General features: G+C 38.2%; 1 protein-coding gene across 1 annotated transcript in view; it reads right to left on the bottom strand.

Annotated features, from left to right (window-relative positions):
• Positions 1-22,260, bottom strand: part of znf385c (zinc finger protein 385C) — a 440,772-nt gene that overhangs the window by 305,263 nt on the left and 113,249 nt on the right. The gene's annotated exons all lie outside the window — the stretch shown is intronic.

Genomic DNA, 22,260 nt, shown 5'->3' with positions numbered 1-22,260 from the left:
AGTTAGAATGTTTTAATTGACCTGTGCAGTTGTTAATAATTAATAATAATAACAACAACAGAAATCCATTTAAAAAACACCTGTTGATGTGACTATAAATGTGCATCACCAGATTGCTAAAATGCAGTACTGGCACCAGTGTATGCCACTTTGCATTGCATAGTAGTAGTAGTAGTAGTAGCAGCAGCAGTAGTAGTAGTAGTAGTGGCAGTAGTCCTAGTAGTTGTAGTAGCAGCAGCGGTAGTCATAGTAGTAGTAAAAGTAGTTGTAGTAGTAGCAGTAATAGTAATAGTAAAAGTAGTAGTGGTAGTAGTAGTAGTAGTAGTAGCAGTAATACTAATAGTAAAAAGTAGCAGTAGTAGTAGTAAGAGGAGGAGTAGGAGTAGCAGTAATAATAGTAATAGTAATAGCAGTAGCAGTAGTAGTAATAGTAATAGTAGTAATAGTAGTGGTGGTAGTAGTAGTAATAGTAGTAGTAGTAATAGTAGTATTACTAGCAGTAAAAGTAGTAGTAGTTTCAGTAGTAGTAGCAGTAATAGTAATAGTAAAAGTAGTAGTGGTAGTAGTAGTAGTAGTAGTAGCAGTAATACTAATAGTAAAAAGTAGCAGTAGTAGTAGTAAGAGGAGGAGTAGGAGTAGCAGTAATAATAGTAATAGTAATAGCAGTAGCAGTAGTAGTAATAGTAATAGTAGTAATAGTAGCAGCAGCAGCAGTAGTCATAGTAGTAATAGTAGTAGTAGTAGTGGTGGTAGTAGTAGTAGTAGTAGTAGTAAGTAGTAGTAGTAGTAGTAGTAATAGTAGTATTACTAGCAGTAAAAGTAGTAGTAGTTTCAGTAGTAGTAGCAGTAATAGTAATAGTAAAAATAGTAGTAGTAGGAGGAGGAGTAGCAGTAGTAATAGTAATAGTAAAAGTAGTAGTAGTAGTAGCAGGTGTAGCAGTCATAATAGTAATAGTAATAGTAATAGTAGATGTAGTAAATGTAGTATTAAAAGTAATAGTAATAGTAATAGTAATAGTAGATGTAGTAAATGTAGTATTAAAAGTAATAGTAATAGTAATAGTAGATGTAGTAAATGTAGTATTAAAAGTAATAGTAATAGTTATAGTAATAGTAGATGTAGTAAATGTAGTATTAAAAGTAGTATTAATAGCAGTAAAAGTAGTAGTAGTTATAGGAGCAGCAGCAGTAGTAACAGGCGCAGAAGCAGTCGTCATCGTTGTAGGAGCAGCAGCAGTAGTAGTAGTAGTAGTAGTAGATTTAGTAGTAGTTTTATTAATTAAGCTTCTGCATATCAACCTCCACTGCCCTCAGACGGGTTACATAAGGTCACACTCCTCTTTCTTTCTCTTCCTCTCTCTCTCTTTCTCTCTCATCATCTTCTTCAGCTCCAGAACCAAGGTGATTTATTACAGCTCTGTGTTCAGTCAGCGGTGAGAGGCTGTACTTCTATAAACAGGAGCGGAGACTTCTCTTGTGTGTGTGTACGTGTGTGTGTGTGTGTGTGCGTGCGTGCGTCCTTGGTCAGAATGAACCTTGGCGTTAATTAAAAGAGATTAGGAGCGCTTTATATCTCCACACCGCATCCTTATTTGGTCAAGACGAGAGGAGGAAGTCAAAGTGTCTCTCTCCCGATAACATAGAGTTTTATCTGCTCCGCTTTTGTACAATTTCCATTCAACATTTTCTATTCACCGCAATCAATATTTGTGCAGTGTCCAATAGAGCGGGGTGAGACGGTAAATGTTCCCTGGAGAGTCGGGTTGAATGAGCCCAATTCAAGCGGGTATATACTACAACAGGGCTCACGCGAATATGTCATACACGCAAGAGCGGAGACGACCAAAAACGAAACAGTGACTTTTCAAATCACCTGCATAAGAACAGCAGTTTAACTTGTCTAAAGGTCCTACATTCTTCAAAACTGACTCTTGTGAGCTTTTAGTGATGAAATAATATTGTCACCGCATCAGAAACATTATTTATTGCTCCAAAGTTTAACGCCAGAGTGCAGAATATTTCAAGCGATATCATCTCTACGGAGGCAAGCTGAGTAGTTACAGTGCACTTTTAAATGATCGGGAAGTTAAAGGGACTATATTACGCTATTTTTCGATGTATGTTATAATGCTGTTTCCTCATCTCCATCTCTAAAATTCAAAATGCTCGGTTCCACATTGTGATGTCATGAAGCGGTAGTTTTCAAGTTAACAGCTACATTTTGCCTGTTGTTCAGTCGAGATCGGTAACTCCAGGGCTCAGATTCTCCAAATGATTCTAGTGAAGATGTATGGGGTTTAAAAACACAGTGAAGCATCCAGTGTGACATCACAAGGTGGAACAGAGCGTTTTCAGTTTGAGAGAGAGATGTCAGTTTAAACAAGCAGGAATTGTGTGTTAAAGGTGTGAGAATGAAACAACACAAATCCGGGTATGTTTGTGAGGAAACAACATTATAACATAGATAAGATGGGGATCATGATCTTTTAAAAGTGCTTCTCAGTCTCCATGGAGATGTTATTGCTTGGCATATTCTGTATTAAGGCATTACACTTCTCTCCAAGCAGGTGACAGCACCAAGCCAAGTTACAGTAAAAATACATGTATTCTTTTAGCATATGCCTGTAATTTAGTAAAAATAAACTAGGTACAGGGTAAGCGCAGGGTCTCAAAAGTCTTAAAAAGGTCTTAAATTTCATGTTCCTAAATTAAGGCCTTAAAAAGTCTTAAATTGTTTTGTCCAAGTCTTATTTTTTCACAAAGGTCTTAAATTTCATTAGCCTATTCTTCTGTAAACTCAACCGGGCTGCAGTGCAATATTAAATGGAGGGAGGAAAAATAAAACAACAACGTGAAATGATGTAACGTGAATGAACGTCTAATTTGGTGTATGCTCAAACAATACTTTGGTTTCTGGCATTGGCAGCAGCAATGAGTAAACACTCAATATAGTGGAGGAAGACGTTGGATGGATCATGGGGAAGTGCAGGTTTAATCCACAGTGTCTCTTAGATTCTAGATGAAGTAGTTGTTTGGTCATTATTAGAATTGGATCTGTTGTTTTTTGGTGCAATGTTGGTCTTGATTTCATGTAAGTGGTCTTAAAAAGGTCTTTAAAAAGTTTTAAATTTGGGGTAGTCAAACCTGGGGATATCCTGTAGGTAGTTCAGTGCCATACTGTGGGACATTCCAGACATTTCAATTATATCTCCATGGAGACAAAACAAAGTGCACCTTTAGGTTCAAACACAAACTGTATCTTATTTATTTGCATCAGTAGATAGAAATGGCTTGGTGTAGTAGAATAATTTTGTTTAAAAAAAAGTAATATACATATTTTTTTTCATACTCTACTTTGATACAATGACACTGTAAAATCTAATCACTTGTAAAAATCAAGGAAACCAATTGCTTTGAAAAATCTGACTAAAGTGGACTGTGAATCTAAAGCTGAGTTTACAAGTAATTCCTCAGTGTAGTGTACAGTAAATTCCTCTTTCATCTAACTAGGCACAGAAAGTGAAGTGTACTTTTCACAGAACTCGTTTTGAGAAGCTGTGCCAACTAATCAGTCAGTCCCTCAAATCTGAAATATGTAGTAGCCTTTACTTTAAGAGTAATTTAATTTTACTTGGTAAAACTATGGAAACCGATTGCCTTGAACTGAGCGAGTAAATGTGACTTATATACACAAGTAAGAGTAAAAACAGGTTCTATTCTACAATAATGGCATTGAGATCTGCGAAAGGTACAAGGATTTGAATATTTATTAGTCTCTGAAAAAAATATAGCAAAACTTTTGTTCAGTTTAAGTTCCAAACACATCATAACGTGCAAAAATAAAATAATATAGCTTGGTCATTCCATGCCAACTCAACCAAAGCCCCCGCACTTAGGTCTCAAAAATGCTGGAAGAAACAAAACAGTGTACTTGTGTTACCCATGAGATACTCTGCAAATTGTGCAAAATCATTGCAAAATGATGCTCATCATCGATGTTCACAGTGTGTGCAAGAAGAAGTGTGTGTTTCAGTGTAGGTTGTGTGCGTGTGTGTATGTGATTGGCATTGGCAGTGAAGATGTATGTGACTATCATACTGTGTGAAAATCTATACTTGTGTCATTTTGTTAGGTCAATATTTTTTGGTAAAGTTCACAAGGCTTGTACAGGGAGAAAGATATCCACTTAAACCAGCAAAAACATGCAATACTGAGCCTCTGAAAAACATAGTCGGGCTTGATAACATTGCCAAAAAATAGGGACGCAACAAAATCGACACCCCCTCATTACCCCTCAAGTTACTGGCTGTAACTTGGAAAGTATACATCTACACATGAAAGCAATTTACCAAGTGTCTCTTGGATAACATAGCTACACCTTGTTTTCAGACTTAAGTGCACCGGCCCTGCTTGAATTGATACTTTTCTTTGAAGACTTAAAAAAAAAAAGGGACTGAAAATAAAATATAGAAACTGATAAATTAAAAATACACAGTCTTCTCTAAACATTTGACTTTAAAACTATGCCCAAGAGTTTGAGATTTTTTGAGGTTTGTTCCGCCCCTAACTCAAGCACCGTGTTTCTCATTGATTTCAGAAAGTCCAGATGAAGTGCGTACGACAAGCCAAGCAAAACGCAAAAGACTTCTGGCAATGTTTTCAAATCATCCATTATCAGGCTTCCCTCAGTGATGTTGGCTCTAGACACTGGCTCCACATGGAAAAGAACTAAACCAAACGGTGTGCCTCTTATTTGTATGTTTCCTCTACTTCTATTTTCTTGGTATGCTCGTCGTCCCTGAAGAAACACACTTGATGGCGCCCACTCTTGGTAATAACAAGTCACTGTTGAAGTTCGGTGTCTCATTCAACTTGACCTTAGTCTAAACGACAAGTAATGTGCTTTTTTCACCATGAAAGTAACCGCAATCATTAAGATCCACAAATTCCTAGCTGTGAGTAAAGTAAACTAGAAAGCAAGTGAACCCTTTGAACCTAATATTCATTTTAACAAGAAAAGCATAAACCTTTTATTTCTCTGCATTTACTTGACTTGCTGATTTGAAGTTGTTACAAACAACACTCTGTTTCTTTTGCATTACTTCACCTTTAGTGTCCTTGTTTTTTTTAAAGTACAATTTAACTCTGAGGCTTTGTTTTGGTTACTTTGTTATGGATAAATAAATTAAAACTTCAGAGACGTCAGCTCCCGTTGGGCGCCACAGTTTTATAACGCAGAAATCAGTGGACTTCTTTCTTTTATTAAGTTGTTTTAGATGAAGATTGTGATTTAAAATGTGCAAATTAAATAAAGATATCATAGATTATAAGTAGGGCCCCACTGATTTTTTGTGACCGATATGATACCGATAAAAAGGGAGGTGGAGGTGCTGATAGCCAATATAAAAACAGATATTTTTAGTGATGTAAAAATTCACTTTAAATCCTCAGTTGATTATAAAACTTTGGTCTGGCTCTACCATATTTTATATTGGGTTTATTTAGGCTACATTTATTGTTATTCTGCCTCTTTATGTCATATTTAAAGAGAGCAGGTCAGTCTAATGGAATTTTTGCATGACTTTCTAGCCAGTAAAGAAAGTATGTAAACTGTGTGGAGTGCGGTAATTAATTATGAGTAAATGCAAACCATTCACATCTCTATTTACAGCTCATTTGCATATCAGTGCAGGTGCAGTAATGTGAACAGCCACTGTAGTCATTTTACACTAGGCCAAAAGAAGAGAAAACAGGTAGGTTATGTGTGGGAGCTAAGAGCTAAACAATGAGACATCATTTTAAATAACTTCAAAAAAGGAAGTCACTTCAAAACCAACACATTTGCAACACTCACCACTCATATAGGCACCTCTCGGATCACAAGTCTGCACAAATAAGTGTCCTTTCAATCAAAAACGATTATCCATAAATATAATATAATCCAGCATGTTGACAGCAGCGAGTGACGTGAGGCAGTACGGCGTCACGCACACAGACATATGACTCCACAGATAAATACTGATGCGGAGCCACATATTAGAACATTTTTCTGTCTGTAAATTTAATTAAATGGATATAATATAGAGTCTAAGCTTTATAAGGAGGTATAACATGTCCACAAAGACTATTGACCCATATCGGCATGATTTAGGCCGATAGCCGATATGTCAATCGGTCGGGCCCTAATTATAACTATATAGCAAACACAATCACAGTAGGTGTTCTTTAATGGAGAGGTCTACAGCCAATCCTCTGCCAGTAAAAGCATGTTTGTGGTTTGGAGCAGATTTGAAAAAAAAAAAAAAAAAAAAAAAGGACTTATAGATAGACAAGCTTATCTATCTCCATGGAGACAAGCAGGTGACATCACTAGGTCAGATTACAGGTCAGATCTGTGGAGATTCAACCAGGCTCACAGTAAGAATGCATATTTTTACGGTATTTTTGAGCAATTAAACACCTGCAATTCAACAAATGCATGACGCATTAATGCTATACTGTAACATTTAAGGCAAAGCAATAACATGTCCGCCCATAGACACAAACAGATGGCATATCACCAGAATAGTTACATATTGCACATTTAAATCGATTCATTTTTCTGTCAAATCACCCAGCTCTCCAATGGTTGAAGTGTCTTGCCCAAGGACACAACACAACATCATACTGCAGTCGTGTAGTAGTTGACAAGTCTCCATTTTGCGTAATATAAGACCTTCTATAAAAACACAACTGAATGAATCTAGGTCTTTTTTATTGCAATAAAGTATTTGGCTTAGCAAGAATTTTAACTGGTAGCAAATAGTCACACTTCCTGTCTTTTGTAAGAGCGGTCCGGCAAATGTGAAATAACTCAAAAGAATTCTCACAGAGCTCGAAAATGGACTATAGAAAAGCAAAGTCTATTTAAGAACATTCACTTATAATGCGACGTAAGCTTGACTGACGTAACATAATTCTGTACAGTTCTAAAATCTATTCTTCTAATGTTCCTGTAAAAAGACTGGGGGGAGATCTGATTATTGTCTAAAGAAATGGCAATGAAACTATAAAAAAAGACGGAAGAATGCCGGTCTGTGATTCAGCAGTCCTGCGCTAACAATACAACAATATGAGTCAGAGCTTGGTCACAATCCAGAAATAAACAAGAACATAAAATGACTTTTCGCCCTTGAGATTTCTTCAGTTTGAGTTCTTACAGCGCACATGACAGGTTTTCATGATTTTCTCATTATTACTTAGTTTGGTGGGTGTAGTATCTGCGGTAAATATTTATCATAGGTTTATCAGTTATGTGACAGTTAGTGGGAAAAAAATGGAGAAGAAAAGTACAAAAATGCAGTAATTAGCGCTGAGGACTACAACAGAATACTCAACTCATGTTATTAGCACAGGAAATTCTAATCAAAATACAGAGACCATTTTCGTACAAGGAGAGCATTTTTCTGACAAATTAAACATTGATTGAGTACAAAAGAAATGTTCTCATCTATTTTTATAAGCTTAATCATAACTATTGTGCAGTTTAATGAAGTTCTGGCCAATGTTAACATGATGGTAGCAAGGTAACCACAGGAACCTAAAAAAAAAGGTAGATTTCATTTATTGAATGATTTATTGATTTAAAAAAAAAAAAAAAAAAAAGCCAATGGTTTTAGTAAAATCTTAAAGCCATAATATGTCACTTTTAGCCAAAAACTAGACGTTTTTTTTCCAATTTAGTTGTGTTTATTACACTGAGAAATAAAAAACAAACATGTTTTTATAGGCTCTATTCACACTTACATGACAAACCAGGAAGACATTTGGAAAGATGCGATGAAAACTTCCCAGGCCCAGTTTTCTTCATCTACATGTCCTTGTAGCGTTCTGTTATATTCTCCTAATCAACAATTCCAACCATACCTCAGTTTTCATCTTTTCCCCGCTGACGCACAACCCCGAGCACATTGTGTACATGCGATTAGAAGAGACGAGGTTGGCCAGTCCAGTGTCGGTAACCGCACAGGAAGTTGTCATAGTCTCTTTCCCAACGTCTTCCTGATTTGTGATGTAAATGTTAACAGAGCCTATTGTGAGCAGGCTTGCATCTCCACAGACCTCCTATTTGGCCTGGAGGAAGTACTCCTCCTGCTTGTTTCCACAGGAATGTTTTATTTTTCCTTAGGCTATGACATTGTAGTCAGGCTGGCGCCACCTAGAGCCTCCGCTCAATTTCATTTCTCTCCAGCAACTAGGTCAGCAATCAAAATGCATTAGATGGTTTGCAAGAATGCCCAAAGTACAAGTCCGGGCACGAGCCAATCAGCGAAGAGCCATATATTCAGTGTTGGCAACAATTCCAGAGATCGAGGATTTAAAGCTGGAACAAAGAGAATGTGTTTGAGTTTGGTGAATTTTATCAAGGGGAAAGACGTTATTGTCCTTCTTCCTACGGGATTTGGGAAAAGCTTAATATCCCAGTTAATCCCGTTAGCGGCGCATTACATTGACCAAATATCAGCGATTGGTTAAATAAAAAAAAAGTACCCACCTAACGTCGAGCGAACAACTTCTAATGCTGCAAGGTCAGACAGTGAAACCGGCTGATGAATCAGGCTAATAACATTGCACAGTATGGCTTAAAATGTATATATCTCAAGGAAAAGGAGGAAAGTGTGGTTTTTAACTTCTAATTTGATGGAATCATGTAGGTGATGTGTCAGATACTCTAGCTTTTACGCAAAATTGACTCTTGTGAGACTCTTTAAGCCGTGTTATAATGTTGTTACCACCTCAAAAACAGACCTGGAGTTGTGTTTTGTTTCATTCGCACATGTCTGAGTAACCCTTTATTAGTCTTTCTACATCTCCAAAACTCAAAATGCTCTGTTCCACCTTGTGATGTCATGAAGCAGTAGTTTTCAAGTTAATAGCTACTTTTGACCTTTTTGTTTAGTGGAGATTTAGTGGAAATTATCCAAATGATTCTAGTGAAGTTGTATGGAATTTAAAAATACAGTGGAGCACTTCCTGTATTACCAGCAGAGTGTTTTCTGCTTGATGGTTTCTGCATTAAACATGTGTGAATGAAACAAAACACAACTCCAGGTATGTTAGTGATGAGGAAAACATTATAACATCAGAAAATAGCGTAATATGGGCCCTTTAAACCTGCTAATTACGTTTTATTTAAATGAGCATAACCTGTCACATCCCCTTTAACAGCAGCAGCAGCAGAGCATTACAATCAAGATGGACACTATGTAAATGTGTTGACAGTTGCGAATAAAGAGCAAATTATGCAACTGTGCGATGATGAGTTCAGAGGAGGCACAGGAGGAGGCCTGGAGGAAAGTCTGTGTCAGCTCGGTGAAGCAGAGAAGAAGAAAACACACCAACGCCAAAGACCATAAACAAATAGAAAAATAGCACACAGCCCCCGATCCGAGCAGGGACCATAACACTGCACCGCGCTAGGAGGAGACTACAGCGGTTTGAAGAGTCTGTTAGCAAAGTCATGATGCTGAGGGGGGAGTGAATTAGCATTGGATTATGTTGTTATTTGTTTAATCGTCACGGAACAGGGCTCGTGAGGGGGAGAGGAGAGAAGAAGAGAGGGGGGACAGTGCAGTGATTGCTGAATTGTTGAATGGTTGGATACAGAATAAAATAAATCATTAAAACAATATGTGGTCAAAGTTTGTGTCTTTCTGTATTAATTCGGATCATCAAACTCACAGACTTGCATATTTGAAACTATAAAATCTAATGATGCTTTTCAGCTGATGTCATCAACATTCCCTGGGGGATGACGCTAACCATAGGCATGCTCTGTCTGAGGCTTTGTTAGACTTTAATCTGAGCATTATTTTAACACAATCAAAAGAGCTGACTTAGTTGGATCTAAAACAGGCGAGATGATTTGTGCTGTTAAACAAATCACTCTCAGATAAACTGCAGTGGTTACATGCTCCCATTCCGACACACCGCCACTCCGACATTGACGTCTTATTATAGGATCGGCGGCATTTCCATTTACTATCAAACGTCTGCACTCTGACTTTTTTTTTTCCTTGGTCGGACTGGCGGTACTTTAGCTTTTTCTTCAAAGTTCCTCCATTCCAACACAAAAAGTAATTATTAAGTTGTGGTGGCGCTCTAGGTACAATATTATCAAGGGCTGGTGGTGTAGGAGGCGCGGTGCATGGAAGGAGGCATGGCCCACGCAATGTACGTGAGAAGACACGGTCCACACGGTGTACGGGAGGAGGTAAGGCCCATGCAGCGTACGCAAGAAGACACAGTCCACATGGCGTACGGTAGGAGGCGCGGTCCATGCAGCAGACATAAGACTCGCTCCCCACACGGTCGACGAGAGGAGGCATGGTCCACACAGCGTATACAAGGTGTAATAGGTGATCCTCCAAACTATTAGGTTGTGTAGGTAACTAGTAGGTTGTCAGAATGGCGACATAAAAGGTGTCGGATTGGCAGCATCAAAAAGTGCCGGAATGGGGGCATGTCGGAATGGATGGTTGTCAGATTGGCAGTATGTCGGAACTAGAGTTGTCCCCCAATTACAGTGACAAGCGCTATCCAACAGTTTTTCAGTTAGTCACTCTCACCCTTTTGTTGAAAATCAAAGCCCTAAGCAGAACCATGAATGCTCGTCTTGATCACAAGTTCCTGAAAATGTGTTGTTTAAATCAATTTAGTATTTTTATTGAGTTTTCACACTATCTAAACACTTATGTGGCTGTGTGTGATAAAGTGTGCATTGCATCATCATGGTAACTAATGAACATACGCCCCCAGAAACTGATGAAATTGATGAAGAACACCCCCAGAGTGATGTCATTAGAGCCTATCAATAATCCTTCTGTAGCTTTGTCAGTTGGTTCTTTACAGTGAGGTTGACTATTTTCGTCCCTCTTTTAAATTGCAATTACAAAGAAATCTGTAAAAAAAGTGATAATATAAATGTCTGCAAAACTGTGAAATGAAACAGACTGTTTCTTTATAATAAATTAAGTCAAAATCTTGCCTTGGCTTGTTCTTATGAACCTAATCTCATTTTTCGTCTCGAGGAAATTACATTTTGTCCTAATAGTAATATTTAAGAAACTGCTATTATTTTACATTGAAAATTACCTTAGATTGCCTACAAAGACTGTTATCAGTGCAATATCAAAACCAAGCACTGAACCTTTTCCTCCATGTCAAAATCAAGTTTGAAATTTTAGCATCATGACAGCGCTCTTACATCATGCTCCTTCCAGACCATAGACTGTATATATAAATAGACATAACCTAACCTGCTCTCCGTTGTCTCCGTGTTCCACTCCAATAGGAAGTGAGCATGGGCGCACTTCTGGCTCCATCAACTCTTGCTCCTATTGACTATGTAATGAAAAAACATCTTCCCTTTCTCCGTAACCATTCTGATCTTATAAAATGTTCATATTAACTCGGTCTACATGATCCTAGTGTTTTTATTTTGCTATTTTGTCTGTAAATAAACTCGGCTCCAAATTTGCCCCATAACCTCCAGCCTCGATGAGCTTCATTTGACTGGAACCGAACATAGGTGAGGTGACACTCCTTTAGTCCACTTCTTTAAACACACTATGCTTCAAATATATACCACAGAGATGCACTTCTGTTTTTACGTGGGCCCATAAAAAACATCCATGCACCAACCGGGAACGCCGTTTTCCACCGCACAAGTTCACTTCACTTCAGCGCATTTAAAACATCTAAAAATACCCAAACACATACACAGACAGATGCACACACACACACACACACACACACACACACAGCATCATGAGAGAGAGAGAGAGGGGGAGGGGCAGAAGACAGGAGCCTGGGGGGTAACAGAAGGTGAGGGGAGATAAGGCTGGGTGCTGTAGCGACTGCGTGTCAGGGAGAATGGACTAGAACACGGCAGCACCTCCACATATAAAGTTTAACATGCAAACTGCGTCTCATGAGACCAGACAAAATGGAATTAAACATGTGATTTTACAGGCAAGATGCTGGCGTAGGGGAACGATGGAGACTTATGCAAGGATGGCATCAAATTGCACAAAGATGAGCATTGGAGTTCAAAACGGATGAAATTGGGCAGCTTCATATCATCAAAGAGGAACATAAATATGCATATATAAGCCGGTACGTTCTAGAAACCTGTTCTGTTGTATAATCGTCAAACAACATGGCAATTCATGTTAAAGGTCCTACATCACGCAAAACTGACTCTTTTGCACGTGCAAGCCATGTTATAATGTTGTTAACTCATCGAAAACATACCTGGAGAAGTGTTTTGTTTCGTTCACACATGAGTAACTCTTTATTCTTTAGTCTGTCAACATCTCCAAAACTCAAAATGCACTGTTCCACCTTGTGATGTCATGAAGTTTTCATGTTAACAGCTACCTTTGACCTTTAGTTCACCAGAGATTGGCAATTCCAGGTCTGAACTCATCCAAACATTTCTAGTGAAGGTGTATGGAGTTTAAAAACACAGTGGCGCACTTCCTGTATTACCAGATGACATCACAAGGTGGAACAGAGTGTTTTTCTGTTTGAGAGAAGAACTCAAACTTGAGTGTTGAACATGTGCGAATGAAACAAAACACAACTAGAGACTGACCGATATGGGTTTTTCATGGACGATGCCGATACCTTTTGATATTTTCCGCCGATTTTGATTATTTTCCCCCCAAAATCTGTAATTTTAATTTACTACACACTGATTCACAGCTGTTTTTTTTTGTTTTTTTTACTCAAACCTGTAAGAGACTGGTGTAGTCATGTATTAAAGTGTTAATGTAAATCAGGGTTACCAAACGTTTTTCTCTGAGGGCCACATTATCGCTCCTGACTGTGATGGGGGCCGGGGTCGGGTCGGCCGTTTAACAGAATTGTATGACCCTGACGACACAGATTATATTCTTTGAAAACCGCCACACTTTCTTTACATATCAGACAAACTGCACGGTCCTGCCACTGAACAAAATAATAATCAGTCATCCACTGTTCTTTTAAAACTCTGCACTCTGTCAACTTTTCGTACTTTAACAATCACAGTTTTGTTGTCCTTAACTGCACTACAGAACTCTACACTGTCACTGTTTGATCTCGAGTTTGTCAGGTGACGAAAATTCGGCGGCAAATGTAAATACGTCATATAATTAATTCAATATAAATATAAATACTTCATATAAATATCAGACATGTTATTATTTGCCAAAAAGTAATTTTAAAAAAATAGGCCATGACAATTTTTGAGGATTGCCTCTTAGGGCCAGTTCAAGTGGTGGGGGGCAGAGGGGCTAGGGCTGTGGCGGGCCAGAGTCAGCCCGCGGACCTTAGTTTGATGAGCACTGATATAAAGCTTTGTGTGTATTTTTTAGGCAGCAGATTGAAAAAAACTAAATATCGGCCAGCCCATATACAAAAAAGTCCAAATATCAGCCAGACCATATATGGAATAGTCCAAATATCGAGCCAGCCCACATACAAAAGTCCAAATATCGACTAGACTATGTACGAAAAAGTCCAAATATCGGCCAGTCCATATACGAAAAAAGTCCAAATATCGGCCAGCCCATTTACAAAACAATCCAAATATCTATGTTATTAGGTTCTTTTTTTCAGACCTAGAGTGTTATTTCATACCTGACAGTTTCGACTGCTCACTAGCGTCTTCCTCAGAGTCACGTGATGTTGCTGTAACGCGTCTGGTCAGCTGATTTAAACAGGTTTTGGCGCTGTCTTCCTACCGGTGGAGGCAGGGTAAAAAAACTTTACTCTCACACACCTGGGATGCTGTCCTGAGGAAGTCGGACTGCAGATGGCGCTGTCGTCCTGCCTCCACCGGTAGGAAGACAGCGCCAAAACCTGTTTAAATCAGCTGACCGGACACGTCACAGCAACATCACGTGACCACTCTGAGGAAAACGCTAGTGAGCAGTCGAAACTGTCAGGTATGAAATAACACTCTGGGTCTGAAAAAAAGAACCTAATAACATAAAATATCGGAAGACCAAATGAATCTCATTGGACAATCCAAATATCGACGAGCCCATATACGAAAAAGCCCAAATATCGGCCTAATATATCGCTATATGACCAAACAAAACTCCCACTATGTTTGTGACAAGGAAACATTATAACGTAGATCAGAAAATAGCATAATAAAGGCCCTTTAAGGAAAGTTTGAATTTTGCTTTGTCAATGTGATTTTTTGCAGTATACTTCCTCAAATTAGAATCTAGTTTTGATATTAGTTTTAGTATCTCATTTTCGATACTTTTGACAATCCTACAATGCATTTCATCCGCAAACAGAGCCACCATGATCAACAGCTATGCCATTCGTTTCACCTGTCTCTGCCGCCCTCATAACTATGTGCAGGATTTGGATCATAATAATTGAGACTCAAACTGTCAGGAGCAGTTCAGATCCGCTGGTGTGATTTAGAGCCAGAAAGCACCTTCTGAATAATCCTCTATTCAACAAAATCACCCTCTTTTGTCTGTAATTGCTGGACTTTTTTCCCAATATACTTTTAAAACGCTTCTGGTATGCGCAGGTCTATTGTTGACTCCGGTTTGAACAGCTCATTTAATTGTTGCCTGTCAAAAGTAAATCCCGGGCTTCAGCATGAAAACAGGACTTAAGTGCAAAACAGTTTCTCCAATATTTTCGCACTTGCCTTTGTTGGGCTATTTTATCTATTGACAAAAAAAAATCCCCTGTGTTTTTAGAAATTACAGAGAAGTGCTACAATTTTCTCCCATGAAACGTACATTTTGGGAGATTTTCGGTTTGGACTGGTGACTCCCCGCTGGGTACTGAATAACTGAATTGGCAACTACGGGTGAATTCAAGCCAAAGAGATCCTCACAGTAAATTAGTGAGAAAAATATGACATGCCAGATACACCAGCAAAGAACGAGCTCATAATAGATTAGAATTCAGGTTTTATTTCACAGAGACAAACTGGCCTTGTACGGAATCCTGAGTGGTGCTATAGAATATACAGCTGCATTAATTCTCTAATATTATACACAAATACTTATAACCTTGTGTTAATCTAACGCTGTTTCTGAGTAGACTGATAAACAAGAAACAACTCTTACGTCTGAACCCTCATGATAAAAAAGCAGTGTGTAGCTTTTCTTGTGAAGCACCTTGTCTAGCGCCTGCTTTTTTCCATGGGCCTTTTGTCGCTTTGCTTGGAATGTTCCGTAGTATAGCATTACACTCATCTAGGGGTGTGCAAAAACATCAAAATAATGATATATATCGTATCATTTAATTTGCTGATACAGTATCGATATCGGGGGCTGCTGTATTGATATTTTTTTGTATATTTTGTTAAATTATTTTGTTACAGCGCTACAGTTTCAAAGCTTGTTTGAAGGAAGGAAACTGGTTTATGCGACACATTTGACATTTTCACTTTTAATGATTGAAATGTTTGCTTCATATGAACTTTGCACAAGAAGTGGTTTAATAAAGACTTTTAGTATCACAGCCATGATTTTTTAGACTTTATTTTTTACTGAAACATAACAAACTGACTTGAAATACATCATACTGAATTCAAAGTTCACTGTATCGAGATATGTTTTTTATTGTGGCCTATGTATCGAGGTATGTATCGTATCGACAACTTAATGATACCCAGCTCCCAAACTCATCTATCTTGCATTTAATCAGTTGCATGTGTTTTTATTGCTAAAAAATACCACAAAATATTGAAATATCAATAAATCGTATGGTTAAATTTGATGATACAGTATCGACATCATGGGCTGCTATATTTATATATCGGCAAGAGTATTTTTTGGTATATTTTACTACATTATTTTGTGAAAAAGCTACAATTGTGTGGCTTGTTTGGAGAAAGGAAACTTAAAACATTTTCACTGTTTTAATGAGTAAAATGGGTGTTTTTTTTCTTTTTACTTTGCAGAAACTTAGTGGTTTAATAATGAATTTTAGTATCACAGCCATGATTTAACCTTTGTTTTTTACTGAACCGTATAGAACCATTTGAAATATATATCGTGTCAGATCTTATTGAATCGAGAGTGTGCTGTACTGAAAAACATATTGTATCATGGCCTACGTATCAACAACTTCTGCATGACAACCCAGCCCTACTGAGGAATATTCCAGGCAAAGCAATAACATCTCTATGGAGACAAGCAGATGGCAGATCTTCCACCTGAAAAGTTAAAAGCACCTTGAGAAAATAATGTGTGAGAGAGGCGTGTTTGTATTTTAGTATTTAGTATATACATCAACATTCCCTGAGGCTGTGATGCCAACTGTAGGCACTGCTCTGTCTGAAGCTCTGTGACGCAAGTTAGACTTTAATCTGATCTTCGTGATGATCACAGGCTCCTGAAAATGTGTTGTTTAAATCCATTTTGTAATTATTATTATTATTTTTTGAGTCTTATTGCGTCACCATAGTAACTGCTGAACATTCGGGCACAGGAATACACAGAATATCCCCAGCGAGACGTCACTGTCACTGCAAAGTATCAATATTGACAGTGGTATTGTGATTTTTGTGAAAAGAGTATTTTTAGCTTTAACTTTCCAGGCATTTTAGTTATGCTTCCCAAAACATTCTCGAAACTTGTAAATTGGACCGGGATGTGCTACTAGCCTGCTACAACATATATTGGTTCAACGTTAACTCTTTCTTCAACTTCAGCTAAAATAACTTTTTAAAATGCATTCAAATGACTAGCACTTTTTGAATCCTCAGAGACACTGTTGTTTTACTCAGTCACTCCATAGTCCACACCTGCTCATCTATTTGTGTAGCCACAGCTGTCCTGGGGTAGACTCAGGCAAACGTGACAGTCAATCAGCGGTACTGGCCCCTCCAACCACCACTCAAACCAGTGTCTTGCCCAAGGACACACTGTTGACAACTGTTGACAAGGACAATGAAGGAGTTATTTATTTCAGCATTACCTATAAAGCAACTTCAGAACAGATCTGTACATTAAGGATGGACTGTGGAAGATCTGCCACCTGCTCGTCTCCAAGATGTGCCTAGAATGTTCCACATGTATGTCCATAAAACCAAATTAGAGGTTAGATTTGTGGAGAGGCGACCCCACTCACAGAAAGAATGGATGTTTTTTAAAGATGTTTTGAGCGATAAATAAATGCAAGACAAGTTTAATGCCATTCTGTGAACAATTTAAACCAAAGCATTGAAAGTGCACTACATAACATTTTGGTAGAGGGTCCGTCATCTTGTTTCTATGGAAATGTCTTCAAATGTTCCATAGTATGACATTAAACAGATCTACCTTACATTTATTCCATTACAGGTGAATTTATAGCTCAATTATTCCAGTAAAAACAGGCTTTCTGATGGTGAGTGGGGTCGCCTCTCCGCAGATCTGACCTGCAACTTGGTCTAGTTTGGTCTCCATGATGATAGAAAGGTTTTTTGCCATACATGCACCTTTTTAAGTGGCATGAAATCATAAGCTCATGTCATTATGTAGTTATTTTTTAGGCTAGTAAAATAAAAACACAAACTGTAATAAAAGTCAAGAAACAAAACCAGTTGCCTCTCCACAGATCTGACCTGCAACTTGGTCTCGTTTGGCCTCCATGATGATTGAAAGGTTTAACCCTCTCCAGGCAGGCGTTGCAGATGTGCAACAGCTAAATGCCAATTACCTACTTACTCCACATCCATATTTTATGATCTTTTTTTACTCAGGAGACTTTTCTCCCATCCATACTGATAAACGTGGACGATGTAGACTGTGCAAGAATGGCTACACACATACGGCCTACCAGAAGTGAAAAGTACTTTTGTTGTTTACAAAGGATAAAAATTGTTTCTTGGAGTACCACATGAAAAAGTGATGTTGTTCTGCCACTGTAAAGCTGTTACACTGTGCTTTATGTTTTCATTGTTATGAAAAGTGGTACACACATAAAGTTAGCGTTCATATCATTTTTAGTCTTCAGTGTTAATTTACCACACCGGACCAATGCTGCAAATCTGCAACATCCCAGAACGCATTGGATGTGAAGGTTTCTCTCAAACAAAAAGTCAGGATTGTATATTACTACCCCATATGATCATTTTCCCCAAATAACAGAATTTTCCTGATACTAAAAATTAATTTGAGCCTGAGAGGGTTAATGCCATACTGTGGAACATTCCAGACAAAGCAATAACATCTTTGAAGAAAAGCATTGATTCGATTCAGACCTTCCAGTGGAAAAGTTGCACCGTTAACATCTCACTGGAAACAAACAGGTTGCAGATCCTCTCCAGCAAAGCTACACAGTACACCTTTAACCCCCCGCACACAGAAAATACACTATTCCTACGAGCCCGACCCATAATACCTCAATCTACACAAGAGGTACCACGAATGTGATGGTGCCAGCCTTTCCAGATTGGGTCTTTGCAATGGGTCAGTCGTAAACACCACTCTATCTATGCCAGAAGAAGAAAAGAAAGAGCTGTTGTTAAGAGTCAAACTACATCTGTTCCCCTGCAACCTCCCACCTCCCGCAACCTGTGAGCTGAATGACAAAACGTCCGACGTGGCCTGAACGCATCACTCCCAGGAAACGCAGCGTCAAACAAAGCAGCACTTAATTAGCTCCTCACTCTCTTCGTCTCTCTCCTCTCCTCCTCCTCCTCCTCCTCCTCTTCGGCGAGTCTCTGTTGCCCAGGGCTTTGTCTGCGCACAATTTAGCAAACACAATCCAATTTGTTAAACCAATTCTGAATTCAAGTTTGGCACCGATACATGGGCCTTGGCAAACAGCACGGCGCCATTGTCCAGAATTATAAGATATAGGACAACAGTGTGTATGTTAATGCAAGATTCTGACCTTTTGTATGTTATTACTGAAGACAGGGTATTATGCAAAATGGACTTCTGGAGATTTCTACCATGTTACATCAAAAACATGCCTGAAGAGATCATCCATGCCTGTTTAAGTATTTTAGCAATCTCTCCCGAGCCCTATTTGAACCCTGCTGCTGTAAGATTCTGTGCAATGCTGAGCCCACAACATCACCCACGCTCCTGCAAGGTGAATTTTCCAAAATATACAAGAGCAGGATACAAGAAAAGACACTACAACTTCACAAACCTGATGCAATGTGCAGTAGTTTCATTCACACGCTGATTGTGTTTTGAAAGAGCGATGACAGGGGGCGTGCCTTAGCAGAAAGAGCAAGGGGAGGCAGAAATTCGTGATTCATGATTCACGGGCTCTATTCACGCTTACATCATAAAACAGTCAGACATCTGGAAACATGCGGATGGCAATTTCCTTGGCGATAGTAACTGACAAAATCCGGTTTTCTTCATCTAGATGTCACTGTATTCTTTCTTTTTTCCTTTTATAAATTGCCTTTTAATTTTTGTATTATAATTTGTCTAGATTACCATATTTATAAAGCGCACCTAAAATCCTTTAATGTTCTCAAAAATCTGCAGTGCACCGTACAACCTGGTGCTAATTAATTCAGGTTGCACTTACTGACCTTGAACTAATTTTATGTGGTACATGGTGCTTAAAAAGTCTTTCAAAATGTTTTAGTACAACTTTGGTAAGCTACAAAGCCTTGATGGATTGTCTAAGCATTACAGCTACCGTAGTCAGGAGCCTCAAAGGAGTAATTTGTTTCCTTTAGTCTGACTGTGACTGCATCAGGGCACAAGGAGAGAGCAATTTTTTCAGCGGTTATAGTTTATGCAAATTAGCCATGTGGTTTTTAAGTTTCGTTTCTGTAAAACGTAAACAAATGTGCACAAAGCTGCATGAAACACATTATTACTCATTGTATATTTGAGTTCTCCTTCGTAGGACCTAAAATCCAAACTTAAATTATCCACCCACATTCACATTTATAATAGATATTCACCAAGACAAAGAGGCAACGCGGGGCGAATTACACCATGATCTGCCAATGGATCATGGACGCCTGGGCTAAGGGATCAGTCTCAAGTGTCGTCCGTTTGTTTCACTTAATGTGCCTTATAATCCAATGCACCTTATGTATGAAAATAGACGAACAAATTACATTACCTTATAGTTCGAAAAATACAGTAATAAAAAAATTTAAAAAAAAAGGCTTTGGCAGGTTGTGAAGACCGCTGTTGCTGAGTCCATAATTTTATCATACATGCTTAGTGTCGCTAACTACACCAGAAGTCATCATCTGCATGTTTCCATTGTATTCTGGTAAGTGTGAATAGAGCCAATTGTTATAAATCTGGTGATATAATATGTATCACGATATGCCTGTCATGATTCTGTATATCCCAATACTAAAGCAAAGGATGATATATTATGATTTATGAATAATTGCATATAATATTATGGTCGAGGACACTTTCACTACAGTTTATTTCATTTTTAAATTGTGAGAACAGTTTTTGTTTTTTTTTTCAGTAATTTTTGGTGAATATAGCATTTTCAGAACAATAAAGGTAACATTATTTAAATATATCATGTGTTAGTAGTTAATACCCCTTGGAAGTGTAATATCCACTCTTTAAAGGTATAAAAGGAAGAAGCTACAAAAGCTGTTCAGAAGAGCTTCCCAATTTCAAGGCAAATAAACGTTTTAATATTGTTTCAAAACACAGTTTAGCAAATAGAATCCCATTTGTTTAACTGATATTGAATTTAAATTTGGCACAGAGGGTTGTTTTTGGTTAGCAGCATGATGCCATTGTGCAATACCCAGATTAAAATGAAAATAAACACATCAGGCAGCAGGCGTAGCATTGGAACCAAAACACGCAAAAATAAATGGACCTAAACCAGCACGGGCTATAATGGACCACACAGGGACAGGGCAACCTTCACTGTGCATATGTGGGATTTGACAAAATAGATAAACAATAATCATATCATTTGCAGTGCACCAGAAATGTGCCAATACAAGGATTTAACATCTCAAATTCACTACTTTCTTTATTTCTTCCATCAACCACTTTCGATATGTCAGTACGATCTCATAACCTTTGACCACGCAACATCTTGAAGAGGAAACCATCAAATATGTCATACACTGATTACAACTGATACTTTGCAGTGACACCATGCTGGTGGCGTTCTACATATATCTCTATCATGGAATGTTTAGCAAATACTGTCAAAAAAGTGTTAAAAAAAAAACGCTTAAAACTTAAAAATACAATATGGATTTAAATTAAACAACTCATTTTCAGACGCCCTGTGATGATTACGAGTATTCAGGGTTTCAGACAAAAAATGAGTAACAAACTGTAGTTCCAACTAAATGATTGCTTTATGGTCAGGTTATGTTAAAATAAAACTCAAATTAAAGTCTAACTTGAATAATAAAGCTTAAGAATAGGGATGGGCATGATTAATCAATTAATCGATAATTGATCATTAAGAATTTCATCGATTACGTTCATTTTAATCGACAAACTGAATGTAGGTTGCTGCGCGTAGCGTGACCAAACAGGGGTCCGTACATGTGTCTCTCTGCACTCAGAAGGAGCGAGACACAAACAGTCGGTCAGTCTGCAACGTACTGAAGTGCAAATGCGAACAATGTGCAACAATGACTTGTACAAGAAATTTGTACAACGCTTTCCGTTCCGGTCGGGACAAGTGTGAGGCCATGTGCACAGTGTACAAAGCAGCACATATGTTTCAGTGTCCAGTGGGAAAAAGTTCACCAGGACACCGAAAACATTAAAAAGCTTTGCCAGGTGAGAGTAGCACAATGTTGATGATGAGACCCCACCTCCCATCCTCCGTACGATGTCCTGGTTTTGACAAACGCAAATATGGTCACGTTTTTTTTCCTTCACTTTGTTTATGCAAATTAGCCATGCGGTTTAAGTTTCATTTCTGTGAGAGTTGCGCAAAGTTTATAATGTCAAACGGGCTGATGTGGCTCTAGAGTGGTTACAGTTTATATGTCGTAAAGTTGAATTTATTTATGCAGATTAGTAGTGCAGATAGTAATAATAATGATGATCATTTTAATATAAAAACGTTAATGATTAAGCGATAATCGATCATTAATTCTTCTGACGATCGATTAAGAAAATTTCATTGAATGCCCATCCCTACTGCAGACAGATTAGAGCCTCCAGTTAGAATCACATCCCCAGAGAAAGTTGATGATCAGCTGCAAAGTATCAATACACTACAGATATTCATAATGCCATATTTTTAGGTAAAGTGCAAGGGCCTGTTTAACTC

Source organism: Boleophthalmus pectinirostris, unplaced genomic scaffold (assembly GCF_026225935.1).
Source record: "Boleophthalmus pectinirostris isolate CB_2022bp ecotype Guang Dong unplaced genomic scaffold, ASM2622593v1 HiC_scaffold_17, whole genome shotgun sequence".
Taxonomy (NCBI): Eukaryota; Metazoa; Chordata; class Actinopteri; order Gobiiformes; family Gobiidae; genus Boleophthalmus; species Boleophthalmus pectinirostris.
Note: the sequence above shows the minus strand (reverse complement) of the source record. Positions and strands in the feature narration are given on the sequence as shown.